We start from the raw sequence: 15,982 nt of genomic DNA, 5'->3' as shown, positions 1-15,982 counted from the left end.
GCCAGGCGACAACCTCGGAACCTGAATGATTTGGAGGCTGTCTGCAGGGAGGAGTGGGCCAACATCCCTGCCGAAATGTGCACAAACCTTGTCACCAACTATAAAAACCGTTTGACATCTGTGCTGGCCAATAATGGCTTTTCTACAAAATATTAACATGCTGTTTGTCCAGGGGGTCAAATACTTGTTTTTCCTCATCAGATGGTCATCAATTTTTATAAATTCATATGATGTGATTTTCTGGAATTTTCTTTGGGATTCTGTCTTTCACTGTTAGAATGTACATATGATTAAAATTATAGATTGTTGCATTCTTTGTAAGTGGGCAAACCTGCAAAATCAGCAAGGGGTCAAATACTTATTTCCCCCACTGTATGTCCGCAGCAGACATCTGTCCCCTTTTCATATAATGCCTCTCCATAGGTCTTTAAGATGGAGGACATCATTCTAATACATCATACCATCGTGATAATGATCTCCAATTAGCTTGAATCCATTCAGGGAATTAAATGGTAAAAGGGAACAAAGATCAGCCTGTCCTTATGAGTGTGAAGCTGTTGACCCACAGTACTAAGCACTCTGATGTCTTTGAGGTGAGTTCAAAAGGCAAGGACTGTGATTCAAAACTCTTTCCAGTTGACTCCTAATGAGTCCTAAAATTGTGGCATCCCCTCTTATGCGAGGTTGACCTTTGGAGGCTAAATGTCTTTTTATTTTGAAGTTCCAATCATGGTACCAGTCGGGACAAGTTGTTCTTCTCACATAATCCATTGGTTCTTACAGTGGTTCTTTTCGTTGATTTGCTGGAAATTTCAAGTTTAAAACCCATTTAATCAAAACTCCTTTCAGGTTTATAACCATGCAAGTGTTATTAATTATAAACCTATGTTTATAATAGGTTATAATGATGTGAAAGTAATATTTTGCAGCATCAATTTCTATGGACAAACTTGGACTAGAAATAATTCAATTTAATTTCAGACTAGATAAAACTGCCGTTTACTGTAGCAATGTACTGAACTAGAGTTGAATAAGGGATAAAGCAACACAGCAGCAGCACAAGAAACAGTGATGGTGAACTTTACAGAATTGTCAGTTGACTGGAATTCATTTCCCCAGCTGCAGGAATTGAAAGAGCAGAATCACACACTGATTATCATCAACAATTGAAATGGTCATACTTAAACAAAACATTGATAAAGATAAGTGACTAATTCTTTCCAGAGGTTGAGGATATAGTATGGGTAGATAATATGGTTTTTAAGAGAGAAATCACTGGGATGCCCTATCATCATTATCTTTATGCTGAAACAAATGTAAACTAGCAAGGCAAGACTTCCTCCACTGTCTATAATCAATATTTTTACAATAACAATGGGTCAAATGTGTAATGTTAAAGAGGTAGCTCACAGTGACAAACCCACAGATTATTATCACCCAACTTTGCTGTTCCTCTAAGCTGTAAAAAGCTTCATAAAGTTGATTAACCTATTGTTTTCAGGCCTGCAACTTTACTGTTTTGATTCAGTGTCACCACTCTAATGTTGGTGATATTGAACTCTAAAAACACACTATATATACACTACCATAAATTTCCCTCAGGAGTTGGTGGAGACCAGAAACAGTGCTAAAAGTGGGGTAAATATTGGACTTACATTTGTTAGGTGGCCAGGAACACAGCTCCAAATGAATAATAATGTTTGTGTCTGCTGAATCTTTAAATTAGCAACCATATGCCAAAATGTTTACCTTTATAAGGTGATAATATGTCATGAATTGTCTTTACAGTTTGTCTCTGCTGCCTCCAAGTGGTGAAATTATTATTCAAAATATTTCTCTATACGTATTCATTCTAGGAGCAAGATGAGATCAGAATTCATGTCTGATACTTTTGTGGGGGCAGACCTGTGTGTACGATTATATTGTGTAAATAAAGGATTATATATCAATCTTTTTTGATTTATTAAAATTTTTGTCTATTAATGTATGTGTTCATTTTTGTTTTAATAGTGAGAGTCTTGGAATACAAGCATTTCATTTCACTGTTTAACCTGTGTCTGTTGTGCAGAAGAAAAAAAAGAAAAAAAGAGGGTGTTTCTTTTGGATTTTGGTGCTCGGATTGGATGCTTGGTAGTTGTCCAGAGATCCTGTGTGTGGGGGAGGATTTTGTGTTGGGGTGCATCGATGGTTGCGGCCCTCTGGATCGTGGTTGGGTCGAGTCGTGAGGTGCCGGGAGATTCCCACCCCGTGAGTCCTAGGGGCTGGGTGCATCTGGTGGCCACCTGGGGCTGAGGGGTGACTGCTATCTCTTTTCTTTCGGGACGGTGGGGGTGTGTGTGTGTGTAGGGTGCTTCCCTGCTGGGGAGGGAGGGGTGCGGGGGGTTGGGGTGGCGGGCTTCTGGCTTGGGCTGGGTGGCCTTGTTTCCTGAGTGTGGGTGGCGCTGCGGGTCTGGGCCTGCCTGCCTGGTGTTCTCGGCCCTTGATGGGTGGGTGGGTTGGTGGTGGCATACAGACGAGATAGTAGATTTTGCTTCGTTGCTAGTTTGGCTGGCGTTGCACGGCGGCTGGAGGGCGTGCTGTGCACGGGGGATGTTGGCTGGCGCTGGCGGACTTCACCTTTCCGGCGGTTGGGGGAATTGGCGGGTGCACAGTGACCTGCATAGCGCGTTTGCTGCCGGGCTGGGACTTCCTGCTCTCTCTCTTGTTTGCTCGGCCTCACGCGGGATATGCGGGGGGCTGCCAGGAATTGGGTCACACTGGGCTCACGCGGTGTTGTTGATGATTGCGTGGCGCGGTTGATCTGGGCGCTGCTCCTCCGTGGGTTCCGCCTTTTGCCTTTCGTTGGCGTTACATTGTCGATTGGCATTTGGATAGTCAGGGGGTTTTTTGCCATTTGTTGGTCAGGTCGGGGTGTTATGCGTTCGCGTTGTGGTACGTCTGGTAGTTGTTTTTATTCTCCCACCCCTACTGGCTACTGGGGTTCTTGCCTGCCTGTCGCTGGGGTCGGTGTGGCACGGATGTGGCATCCCACTCTCTCTAACAACTACATTCTGTAACAGGCTTATGCACACAAACACATACAGACACACACACACCCACACGCACAAAGACACATACAGTCTCACACATAGACACACACAAAAATTAAGGTTGTCCCTTGTTGACACCGGTAAAATTATTCTTGATGCATTTCTTTAAGTTACTTATTTAAATTAATTGTTATTATTCCAGCTTTCATGGCTGTGCTATGTTGTTTATTTATTTTGCTTGCCTGTTTCTCTTTTTCATTTCTCCCTCAGTTGTTTTCTTATGTCAACTGTTTATTGTTGCTGTTTGGCTGGTTGTCTCTTTGTCTGTTTTTTGTTTGTTTTGTTTGTTTGTTTTAATTGTTGTTGTTTTTCTGCGCCCCAAGCCCCCCTCCCCATTCTCTTGCAGGTTTCATTGCTTTCTGCAATTGGTGTTTCCCTCTGCTATTTCCTGTTGTCCCCGCCCCCCATCCCCGTTCTCTTATAGGTGTTGTCCTATCTCTGTGTCTGTTTGTGTGGTGTTTGTGCCCCTCATTCCCATGTCTGCCCCCCTGTCTGGCCCGGTTACAAATCAACACATATTTAAATAAATAATAAAATAGACAAAGGAGTATATTAATACTATCTTGTTAAAGTAAAATCTGTCTGGCACAACATGGTATCCAGCTCCATACTCTATGGCAGGACAGATTTAAAAAAAGAAAAAAAGAATGAATTTATAAGGCCAGTGTTACTATGGAGCTCAAACATGATCCTCATGATTAAATTATTACATTTGTGGTGCAGCATGCCCTAGTTACCAACTGCCATTGTAGCGGGGTTCTCTTCCAAACTCCTCAAAATAGGGAAAAACACAGGCGTAGTCGAAAAATAGTGGCATGATTTTTATTATACTGGCCTCCAAAGTGCAAACAGTGAAAAAAAACTTGCATAAAGAAAACAAAACAAAAAAAATAACTATTTGAAAAAAAATTAATAACTTACTCAATAAAGTTACACAAAAACCACAATATACAAATCATTAGTTACCTCCTCTGTAACCAGGCCAAGACTGCCCTCACAGGCCCAAAGCTGCGACTTTTAAAGACAGTAGCCCCTCCCACTAGGCTTAACCATTATTTACATATAATAAATAGATTTTACTACCTTCAGAAAAGGATTTATGTCTATTACACTTCGACATATTTCAACAATAATTATATCCATCTCCACCAACATTTTCCTTTCCCTGGAACAGTTATTTACATCACAAATTATTACTACAACCAAAAACCATAATTTTGCAGTTCACATGACCATGAAAGCGCGCGAAAACATGCTATTTAAAAGACGGAAATGTTGCGCTCCCGTTTTGCCAAACTGGATGGGAAACAGAGCAGCTATGCATCTCCACACATAGTAAGTGTCTGATGTTTGTTTAAATGTATGCTTAAAGAAGAGTAGAACTACCAAGTGTGCAACCTTGATCGCGCTATTTAAACAGTAGAAGAAAATTGCATAATAGCGAGGTTTATGACCGGCTTAATTGAGACTGGAAGGGAGCGGGGAGTGAGTACGTGTGTGTGTGTGTGTGTGTGTGTGCGTGTGTGTGTGCGCGTCCTGCACTCAGTGACGGAGCCGCTCCGTCACAGCCGTAAAAACAATGAAATGCTGTTATTAGTTAAAAAGGAAGGTTAATCAATAGTAAAAACAACTTGTACCCCCTACCCACTCACACACAAAGGCATTCCTCCAGAGCATCTGAGTGAGTGAAAAGAAGCTATAAAAATCCATTAATCTAATCAGTGGTGTGCTGTATATAACAAGAATAGATGAGAGGGGACAAAAGGATCGCTGAAGACTGGGAAAACCCTTCCAGAACATCACAACCACTTAATGAAGTCATTGGCTGCTAAACAATTAATATGAGCCTACACTTTATTAAATATGCAATAAAGACTATTATGGCTAAGTGTGGAAATAACAGCCATTCTAGCAAGCATTAAAATGTCTAGCTCCATTTGAGACTCATTTATGGAACCTCTCCCATTAAGGATACATTAATACTGCAGGCACAGTTGAAGGGCATTGGAAAGTAGTCTTCTAAATATTAAAGATGGCTGTCACTGGAAAAATATGTTGTCAGCAGGCTGAAGAATTAGGGCTATGTAAATTTCATCACATCCCCGCACTTAATGACAAAGCAGAGATCAAAATGTCATGAAGGACAAAAAAGCTCTCCATATCTGATTTAAACAAAGTCAGACACAAGATGATTATTTAATGACCGCCTGCATTCCAAGAACCACGCACGCACGCACGCACGCACACAACTAAACTCACACACTTTGTTGTATTTGGCTTCAAAGCAAGGCAGGAGCTTATGCCACAAATTGGATCATGGCAACCAAAAGAAAACAGAATATGTGGTCACTGTCCAACAGGTTGAGACAGAGATACACTTCCTCCTACAGTATAAAACATTCAGTGAAATAAGGAGCATTTACTTTAACTGTATAATCAAGGACAACTGTATAATCTTTTAAAGAGCTAAATGACCTCTCAAAATTAAGACACACACAGCACATGCACGCACACGCATTTTTATTATCTTATTTTATTTATCACTCTATATATTTAATAGTACATGTTTAAATGTCACACTTGCTTTGGCAATGTAAATGTCGTTTCCCATGCCAATACAGCTCCAATGAAAGAGTGTAACCAAACCTGACATTTAGCTTTATATCTTTAAGTTTTAGAGAACACATCAGTAACACTTTACAATATGGTACACAAAGATGTGTAAGGAACCACTTACATTTTGTGTACCATATTGTAAAGCGTTATCAGCACATCCTGACATTTTAGTAATTTCTTGAGCACACAGTCACTTCGTATTTAATGTATTTAGCTGTAATTATGATATATCATGACAGACGTAGAAGTAGTTAGTATCAAAAGCTATAAACTCAGTAATGGATCTTCAACAGTTTACTTTATCCATTTACAGTCAACATGAACAAGCAGTATAGTCAAGTGAGTGATGCACTGAGGTTCAGAAGAAGTGAAAGCAAGTAGAGCACTGGTTACAGGCTTGCCATGTGGGAGTGTAATGCATGAATTATATCATGTTGTTGTCATTAGGTTATGGTCAGGTCAGATTAAAAAAGAGTTAAATCTGTTAACAATCCTCTTCCAAATCAAATTAACATGTTGCCATATAATGAAATGTGAGTGTAAACCAACATGGTTTATTCACTCATCCACCCACACTTCTTCCAGCTTTAATTCTAAACATAAATATACTGTGGGTTGTTTTAAGCAGTTTCAATACTAAATCTTCTTGAGAGGATAGTATAAGGTAGATGGTGAGTGACATAAAAACATTATCAAAACAATTTTACACACACTGCATACCTTCAGAATAACAGTACGGTGTGCACAGTTCCAGGATGTTAAGTTTGATTTGTCTGAGGATGAATGAAAACCATTCATTTCTGTTGATATATGTGATGAACTCATTGGGATATAGTATATATCTATTTAACAGACTGTACTATCTGATGTCAGTACATAATTGTGAATTTATCAAGTAAAGGCCATGCCAAAATTTTACTCTATATACTTTATAACAAAATTATGAATGATGATATTTGGGTGTCCTTTAAAATTAAAAAGTGAAGTTCCAAGTTAGGTCAGTTTTCTGGATTGCTGTGGATGTGGACATCAAAAGGATATGGACATCAAAAGTTTTTTAATTTGTGGGTGCCAACTCTTTTCAAGTTCACCAATGCTCTTTTCCTTTGGTCTGACATTATCGTTAAAATGTAACATGGACAGTAATCATCATTATGAGAACTTTGTGCTCGCCACAGCCCTCCCGTGGAAATATATCACAGGGACTGCCATAAGTAATGACTGCAAAGTGTAATTGAATTTGTTCATATTCATCACATTAGACTTTGCCCAGAGAAAGAGGCAATGTGGAACCCATTTTTCAATGTCCAACTGACAATTCCCAAAAAGAGGGCTCCAGTTTCACCTTGCTGACATTTGACAAGTTTAGATGGATGTGTGACCCTCTATGGAAAAAAAACGGGGCACCACACTTGGAAATATTTAATTTTGTAACCTGAAAATCAGCAGATTAAATTAATAATGGATAATAGTGATGCAATTTCACTGGGTTATATCAAAGGTTAAAACACTTCTTAGGTGGTGTCTTCTTAGATTAGTGCATATGAGCCTAAGGTTAATTCTTTTAGCTGTGTTTAAATGCAGCCACAAAATCCTTTGTTTAAATCCACTTTTGTAGCGTGTACTTATCTTAGTGCACTGTGTAAGGAAAAAGGAAAGGTAAGAAATGCCTTAAATACAGTCTTAAAAAGCATTATCTCATGAGGTTTTTGCCCCATGCACATACAAGAGCAACAATGATCTTTACAAAGGTTATAAGACTGACTGAAATGGGGAACCATTAGTAAGAAAGGTTATATGGATTCCCTAAAAATAAAACACAGCCAGCAAATAAAGACCACCCCCAATTTCTTTTACAGAAAAGGATAGAAAACTTGTACTGTCTACTGAACAGTATTTACAAAGTCATTACATTATTGTCAACAAACCTAGTCTGACTTGATAAGACAACATGATACAGGGGTACAGAATAAGCACACACATTTACTAAATTATTGTTCACCTACAGTGCAAAACATCTTTATGTAATTATATTTAATAATAGCCCTATCTAATTTATGGACAACAGGTCCTGCCAACACAGATAGGTGCTTGAAATAATATCAACAAAGGAAATTGGTAATAGACAGACTGCTCATTTGTATCATATGTTACTGGCTAAATCACATGTAAACTTAGCAAGTTGTATGGATGTTGCCAAACAATCTTATGGTAAAAGAAGATCACTAAACATGCATAAACTGGGATCTATGAAGTGTACTAAAACATGCCTTAAAAGTCACAGTGGGAGAGAGAGGGGCAGTAGAAATGAGCCTGAAAATATCCCTGCTCAGGGAAGAACAAAGAATTAACACTTAACAGCTGTAAGGGTATGTAAACTTGAGGTAATCAGCGGGAGATAAAGTGGATTATCAACTTGCCCCCGTAAGATCCTAAAAAATTTTAACAGCCGCAACGTTAGCTCAGAATCCAAGAGGCTTCCATCAAAATTGAGTTTCCATTATTTCTGTATGTGCTAAAAACAGATCATTTTGTGTTAATAACTGAAGAGTCTTCTGAAGGTCACGAAACCCTTGCTTCTTTGTTCTGACAAGGAAGACCCTCAAGCAAGGTAAAGAGAGGTCCAATTGATGCTCATGCCGTTTCCTCATGTATTACCTGAATATTTTGCAAAAGACATCCACTATGGTGGTAAGACAATAAGCACTCTCTGCATATCTTTGTCAAAATACTAATGATAACAATAATGTGGGGGCAGCGAGCAACAAAGCATTTCCATTACAAGTTCAAGTCAAAGTCAGAATACCTGGGGATGGTCTATGCAAGACAGATACATTATCCCTCATTTTGCTGCCCTCAGGAAAGGCCTTAAATTGAAGATAGTTTTCTCCTCTTTCCTTTGTCTACTGTTGATTGTCCATGCATGTGAAGAGCTTTTCCATTCGCTGCTGCTCTTGACAAAGGCACACCAAGCCTCTGGGATGTTGATGGGCTTAGAAAAAACACAAAATTTTCCCTTAATGACTTAAATCAACCTCTTAAATTGTGATAAAATGCTTCTGTAGTCAAACCAGACCAACAAAACAATATCTGTGACAAAACTATCCTCGCGAGGGAGTATATCTGCTAATGTGCACAAATGTGGTCCCGTAAGTATGGGGCTGTGACTATTGCTTGCTTGACATTCCCAACGTGCTCACTCGTGCTCAACGTTTTGGCTCACCTGTCAATGGGACTGGTAGATGAAAAAATCCACCGGTCAAAATTTTTTACTGGCCAGAATAATAAATTGCCTTTTTGTGTCGCACATACATTTGTTTCAGTCCTTTATAATAATAATAATATAATAATAGATAATAAGGTATGTCAAATACAAACTTAAGGAAGAGGCCAGAGTACAATTTAAAGCAAAATTACATTAATGCTATTAAATGTGCTTAAGACATAACAGTAAATTCTTTTCTTAACTTACTGATGCTTATTAATCATTTAACTTACATATCATCACTGCTCACTCTTAACCATGCTTTATAGTTCAACTTAAACCTCCTCATCAGACTGCTCACTTTCTACTATCACCCTCATCAGGCCTTCTGGTTCAACATTTTTTATACAGTCTATAAATCATACTCCTTGATCTCTGGGGAGGACCATTAGAAGATCTGACAGTGTATCAGACACTAGACTGGACCAGTAACCACAGTTACTGCTAGACATTCTATCTCAAGTGTTAATGAGGCTGATAACTTACAGTATACCTAAAGGTACAAACTCTTATTTTTTCAGAATTTGTCTAGAAATAAAATAACATCTCTACAGCATGTCAACTTGAAATATATCCAATTTCTGTTCTACCTAAAAAGCCAGCCTGTGTCAAAACTACATGGACAGATGAGGTAGGGAGAGGAATGCAATGCCAGATGATCAGCTCCTTTCTCCAGGGATGGGGGTTTGAGATTGAAAGAGAAATGAAATCTCTGAGAGGGATGCTAAACACTTGCTTCGCTAGGATGAGAAAAACTCTAGAGTTGCAAACTAAATGGTCCTGGTGGCTGCTGCATCTGTGCAACGAGCATGCAAGGGGGAGCACAGACAGCACAAGCCACTGTTTTTTCTTAGAGGATGTAGTAGCAGTGCTTGCTGCTTTCACTTGTGCACTGCTTTTCGCTGATAAATAGGGAAAAAGAGCTGCAGAGCCAAAAATTAAAATTATATCGTATGCACTAAAAATAATGGTTTCACATTCTATTAATACTGTATTTAAAGCATATTTAGTCTACTCAGAACAAATGTAGGATACAAACTGCTTACACTTCACTGGATGGATTCTGACATATTAACAATCCTCTCGTTGTGCGAGCGTAGTTTTCTTTTGATGGAAATATTTGTTTTGTCTAATTCACATTGGTTGCTATTTGTTTTACAGCAATGTCAGGAAGCAAGTATAATATTTATATCTACCACATGTTGATTACATAAATAGGTAAAACGATATAACGGTATTAAATCGAAATAGCTAAATTAGAGATAATTAACACGAAAAGCAACCTGCATTCCCTAGAAATAGCCATGTTGCAAAGCAGATGAAACACTTATTGCAAAAAGAGACATGATTGAGTTGGACTTCCATAAAATATTATGAATATCTCTGGTCTGCACACACTAAACAATATTAAAACACAAAGTAACTTGGACTTTGAGTAGTTTATTGACAGTACTTCAATACTTTTATTTGAGTAGGTATGTCAAATGGTAACTTTTACATTTACTTGATTATTTTTTTATGGGAGTAATTGCACTTTTACTTGATTGAAGATTTTAGGTACCCTAAAACGTCACATGAGTTAAGTCATGTCAACAAACTATGACCATTTCACAATATTAACTATGCGTTTAACATCACTTGACTTACTTTCCAATGGTCAAATCCGAATATAACCAGTTGTCTGTCATATTTTGTCTATTCAAAGCATTTGGTACATAAACGGTTAACAGTTCTTGTTCTCTTCTATGACTCAAATGAGTTTAAGTTTTGATGTCCTCCCCCATCTTATGCCTCACAGTGGTTTGGTCCGCTGCCCACTTTTTTTCAGACCCTCACCGATTGTATTTCTAAAAAGCAACTAGCAACAAATCTAGTGAGTTATTCCAGCCATTTTACAGACGTCTGTTATATTGTAGTCTAATTTAATCTCTTGCATGCTGCTTAGAGTGATCTCAGTAAGCATCTCTCCTCTCCTCTCACACAGTGCTCTGAAACTTTGCGACAACATGGGGAAAACAGGGAGATGGGATGGTAGGTGAGCAGAAGTAATGAGATTGCCCTACTGGGAGATGTTTTTTTATTGTCCCCACCAACAGTGAAATGACACAACAACACAATTTTAAAAGCCAACAGGTAAACAAACAATTAGCAATTTCATGTAACTATTACTTATACTACATGAGAATTTGGATTTATTGTAATTTTTTATCTCATGCAAACTCCCTTTTACTCAGCAAAGAAGAAGCTAAAAGTTAAGATTATTATTAATTTTAGTACTTTATTAATAAATTTAATTTTTTTATTATTATTGTTAGTATTTCCATACAGGTCCGAAATACACAAACATGCACAAACAGGACCCATACGGAGACATGTCAGAGTGAGGGGGCTGCCACTCAGTGCAGCACCCCGAGCAGTTAGGGGCTTGCTCAAGGCCTACTTCGGCAGTGCCCAGGAGGTGAACTGGCACCTCTCCAGCTACCAGTCTACACTCCGCGACCCTCCGGTTCCCAGCCTAATCCTTACGGACTGAGCTACTTTGATGGTTCATTTTCTGAGTGTGGCCCAGGTTGGTAGAGGTAGGCACCTCTCATTGTCAAGTTGTGATAGGTTGAAATTCTAAATTAGCTTAGTTATTTTTGTTGCTTGTCTCTGGTATGATTTACCTTATCTCCAGTTTCCCTGATTATGTTAGGATCCTACTCCAATAGTCTCCAGCCTGCTCTCGTCTGTTACCTAACAGTGTTCTCCCTGTTGCTTACCACCAGCTGGTGATCACTAAACTCAAGCTTGCACTCTTCAGTTGCCTACAGTCTTTCCCAGCAGTGTGCCCACTCCTCCTAGTCTTTAGCCTCTCCCCCCTGCTGCATGCCGACCTTCTCTTGTTTAGCTCCAGTTACTCATTTCCTCGATCCTCAAAAGTGACTCTGTGCCTGCAACTGAGACCAGTTTCTGAGAGGCCCTTTCACAGCTATATGGAAACACAACATTGTTTTAACTAGAATTTTCCTTACATTGAAAATCTAGATTATAATTTAAAATTTAAACAACTGCGTAATATATAGATGGGTGACAAACTGAAGGAAAAAGACTTGCAACTTGACTTTGAATTTAACTTCACTTGGACTGGATTTTTATTTTAGGTCGAGCCAAGATGACCTGGGGTTATAACTGCTATAACTTGCTATTCACCATTATTAGCTTAAGTCTATGGCATTTTACACTGCCCTATACAGGATAAGCAGGTATAGTTAATGTATGATATTGTTTATACTTATACATTACATTAAATTGATAGTTTTCTACTCATAGTTTTAATTGACCCTTCGCTAAGCCACGTCCCGAATACACAGCTGGCCAATCACAGCGCACTATGGGAGTCGCTCTGACTCAGACACTTTCATGAATGCACTCTAATGCAAAAAAAAGGGTAGTTTTCTATCTTTTTTGTCTGTATTTTGTAAGATATGGTCAAACGCTGTTCCTGGGGTACGTAATAGTTATAGTCAATACCCAGAGACGTTAATAGGAAAAGTGTGCTTTATTCTCTTTCCAAAACCTAAAATAAATCTGGAAAAATGTAATGTTAGTTAGCTAACACTACCTAACTTCATACTGAATGTAATGTAATAAAGCCCTACTCATCTGCTTTTTAATGATTGTAATAATGAATAGAGGACTACCCAGCTTTACAGGAACAGTGTTTGTTCTGCCCTTAATTGTATTGTAGTATGGACACTTTATGTAGTTTTTATTTTGTTTTACTTTGAAAGTCAGTTTTCAGGAAGTGACAGGAAGTCAGCCATTTTGTTTTAGTTCTTAATGAGCCACGTGTGGTGAAGTTCGTCCACCGACATCTGCTTTTTGTTTGTGCCAACGACACCACCGTCTTTTACTCCATGAAGAAATGTGTACTAATTAAAAGGAGCTTGGATGCCACATCCTGACTTGCGCATTATTTCAAGTGGAGTTAGGCTACTGCTAAATTGTGTAGCACACACACAAGGAGAGCAGGATAGTATTGATCCTTAATATTGTTGTCTTTTTTCGTCAGGGGATGGGGTGGTTCACTTGTACTGTGTGATTGGTAGGCTTTAGCTTCCATCTTTAATTTTTTTCAGGTCTGTTTGAGTCAGTTTGAATACAACGTTCACATGTATAATGCAACTGCAAAACTGTCTGCTTCTTTCTGAGATCAGTTTTTCCAAGTGTGGAAGACAACTAGCCAATCAGAAGCAGAGAAGGGCAGGTCGTGAGAAGCTGGTAAACACGGCTTCAATTCAGCTGTATATGTTCCCCTTACCAGCTTAGCAACGTGGACTGGAGCAAGAGTTTCAGAGTGGTGAGTTATTAATTTGTAACAAAAGTATTTTTCATCCATAAAGTTATAACTGGGCTCTGTCTCTACATCACAGTAACAACTTTATGTCCATTGACTGCCTGGAGGGTAGCCAGTGTTTGAAAGGGAGAGGTGGTGTGTGCTGCAGCTCAGTGTCTTTCCACCGGTGTTTTTGAGGGCGTGTCGAAGTAGCTGCTTGGCGAGCATTATGACGCACATTTTGCTTTCATGCATGTGTCGTCACAGGGACACTGCCAACAAGCCACATTACACAAAATGTTTACAGGTACTGGTACAGAAACCAGTTTGGTCTCTGTAGCTAATTTCCTCGGTTGGTACCTCTACTCCACTACCGCTACCTGTTGGAAGCTCCGTCTTAAACCTGACTCTTATCCAGTTTTAATCCACACTTTTCCATTTTTTATATCCTTTTATATGTGGGTTAAGGATTTTAGTCATCCGACATGGATTTTAAGCATGATGACCGTAAAAACGCTATCAACGCTACTGATCACAACAAAGCTCCGGCGACTAATGTTATGCTAGCAGAGATAACTCTGCCCCATGAGGACTGCACACTCCTTAAGAAAGCAAACAAAAAGATTGCTGACCTTATGGAAGACATCTGACGACTTTCAGAGGAACTCAAAGAGAAAGATTCCCTGCTGACTGGCTTTATGGATGTGGCTTCAGTACAAACCAAACAGATTGTTTCTCTTAGCGCAACCGCTAACATCCAGGACACCGTGTTATGGGACCCCTCTACTCTTCCAAGGCTTTCCTCCTGCTCGACTCAGACGCATCAGTCAACCTGGGCTGAAGTGGTGGTCCATGGCTGCAAGAGAGGCTCGGATGGGGCTGCCTCTCCTCTGCACATTGGCCTCTCCAACCACTATGCAGCCCTGTCTAACGACATCCAGAGGATGCACCTGTGGCTTCGAGTCTCCCTGACACGGATCCCTTTCGGCGGATAGTGCCTGCTGACACTGTTGCATCTCCTCCACCGGCTGCATCTCCTGCACTGGCGTCAAACGGTGATCGGCTGTCATCCCGGTTAAAAACCTCTGCTTCCCGACGTAGGATCCTGAAGGAGGCTGTGCTCAGACGCTCCAGAGGACGTCTCAACCGCCTCAATATGATTGTTTTAGTCAACCGAGGGTCAGTGGTCGTGGGCTAGTGAGCGTGTATAGGAAAAAATTTAAATGTCATGAACGCTGTGATGAATTTAACTCCTTTGAAGTTCTCACTCTTAAACTTGGAGGGCTGCAACCTATCATATTTGTTATAATTTATCGCCCCCCAAAACCGCCTGGAGGATTTTTATCAGAACTTCCTGAATTTTTATCTACTCTGGGTTTAAATTATGACAGAATTGTTCTTTGTGGCGATTTTAATATTCATGTTGATGACCCCACCAATGTTAATGCAACTGACTTTTTAAATATGGCCACTTATTTTAACTTCAAACAACATGTCAAACACCTGTCTGATTCCAACACCAACAATCTGGTTGATCACTTCAATCATATCTGCTCGTCACTAAATATTACTGCTCTAAAGGTTAGGCCTACGTCTAAAGCTAGTAAGCAACCCTGGATAAATGACAGCATTCGCAGCCTAAAAAGGGAATGCAGGAAAGCAGAGCGCAGATAGAAAAAATCCAGTCTCCAAGTCCATTACCTCAGTCTGAAGGATTTATTAATTAACTACAATAACATCGTTAAGGATGCAAGAACACACTATTTTTCTGAACTCATTACTACACATAATCACAATCCCAGGTTTCTGTTTCAGACTGTGGATCAGCTGGTAAACCCAGCCCCTCCTTGTGCCTCAGCTGGAAGTAATGATCACTGTGAATTATTTTACCAATAAGGTGGTGTCAATCAGAGCCTCTATTACCCCCGTGGCCTCTTACTCAGAGGTTCCTCACCAGCAACAAGAGAGTTTTAACCAGTTTTATCCCATTGACTTGTCTGAGCTTTTAAAAACAGTATCACAAATGAGTGTCCTCCAGCCCACTTGATGTAATATCTACAAAGTTTTTACTGAAAGTAATAGATTCTGTTGGGCCCCATTTGATCTCTGTTTTTAACAGCTCTGGTTGTGTCCCTGATTATTTTAAAACTGCCTGTGTGAACCCACTTTTAAGGAAACCTGGTTTAGATCCATCGCTCCTACAAAATTTTAGACCAATTCCAAAACTGCCTTTTATTGCAAAGTTTTTAGAAAGAATTGTGTCCAAACAATTGCTCTCTGTACTGGAAAATAACAAATTATTTGAAAAGTTTCAGTCTGGTTTCAGGAAGTACCACAGCACTGAGACTGCCCTGCTTCAAGTCACCAATGACCTTTTAATGTCTGCTGATGAAGGTATGTGCTCAGTCCTGGTACTCCTGGACCTTAGCGCTGCTTTTGACACCATTGATCACAACATCATGTTAGACAGACTGAGGCACTGGGTGGGGATCTCTGGTACTGCCCTAGAATGGTTTTCATCCTACCTGTCAAATAGGAAGTTTTGCGTGTCTGTAAACAACTATGTCTCTTCGTTCTGTCCAGTTAAATATGGTGTGCCTCAGGGGTCGGTCTTAGGGCCCATTTTGTTTTCCTTGTATCTGCTTCCCCTTGGACATATTATCCATAAACATGGTATTTCTTTTCATATTTATG

The sequence above is a fragment of the Micropterus dolomieu genome, linkage group LG20, assembly GCF_021292245.1.
Source record: "Micropterus dolomieu isolate WLL.071019.BEF.003 ecotype Adirondacks linkage group LG20, ASM2129224v1, whole genome shotgun sequence".
In the NCBI taxonomy this organism is placed as follows: domain Eukaryota; kingdom Metazoa; phylum Chordata; class Actinopteri; order Centrarchiformes; family Centrarchidae; genus Micropterus; species Micropterus dolomieu.
This window is presented reverse-complemented; position numbering follows the sequence as displayed.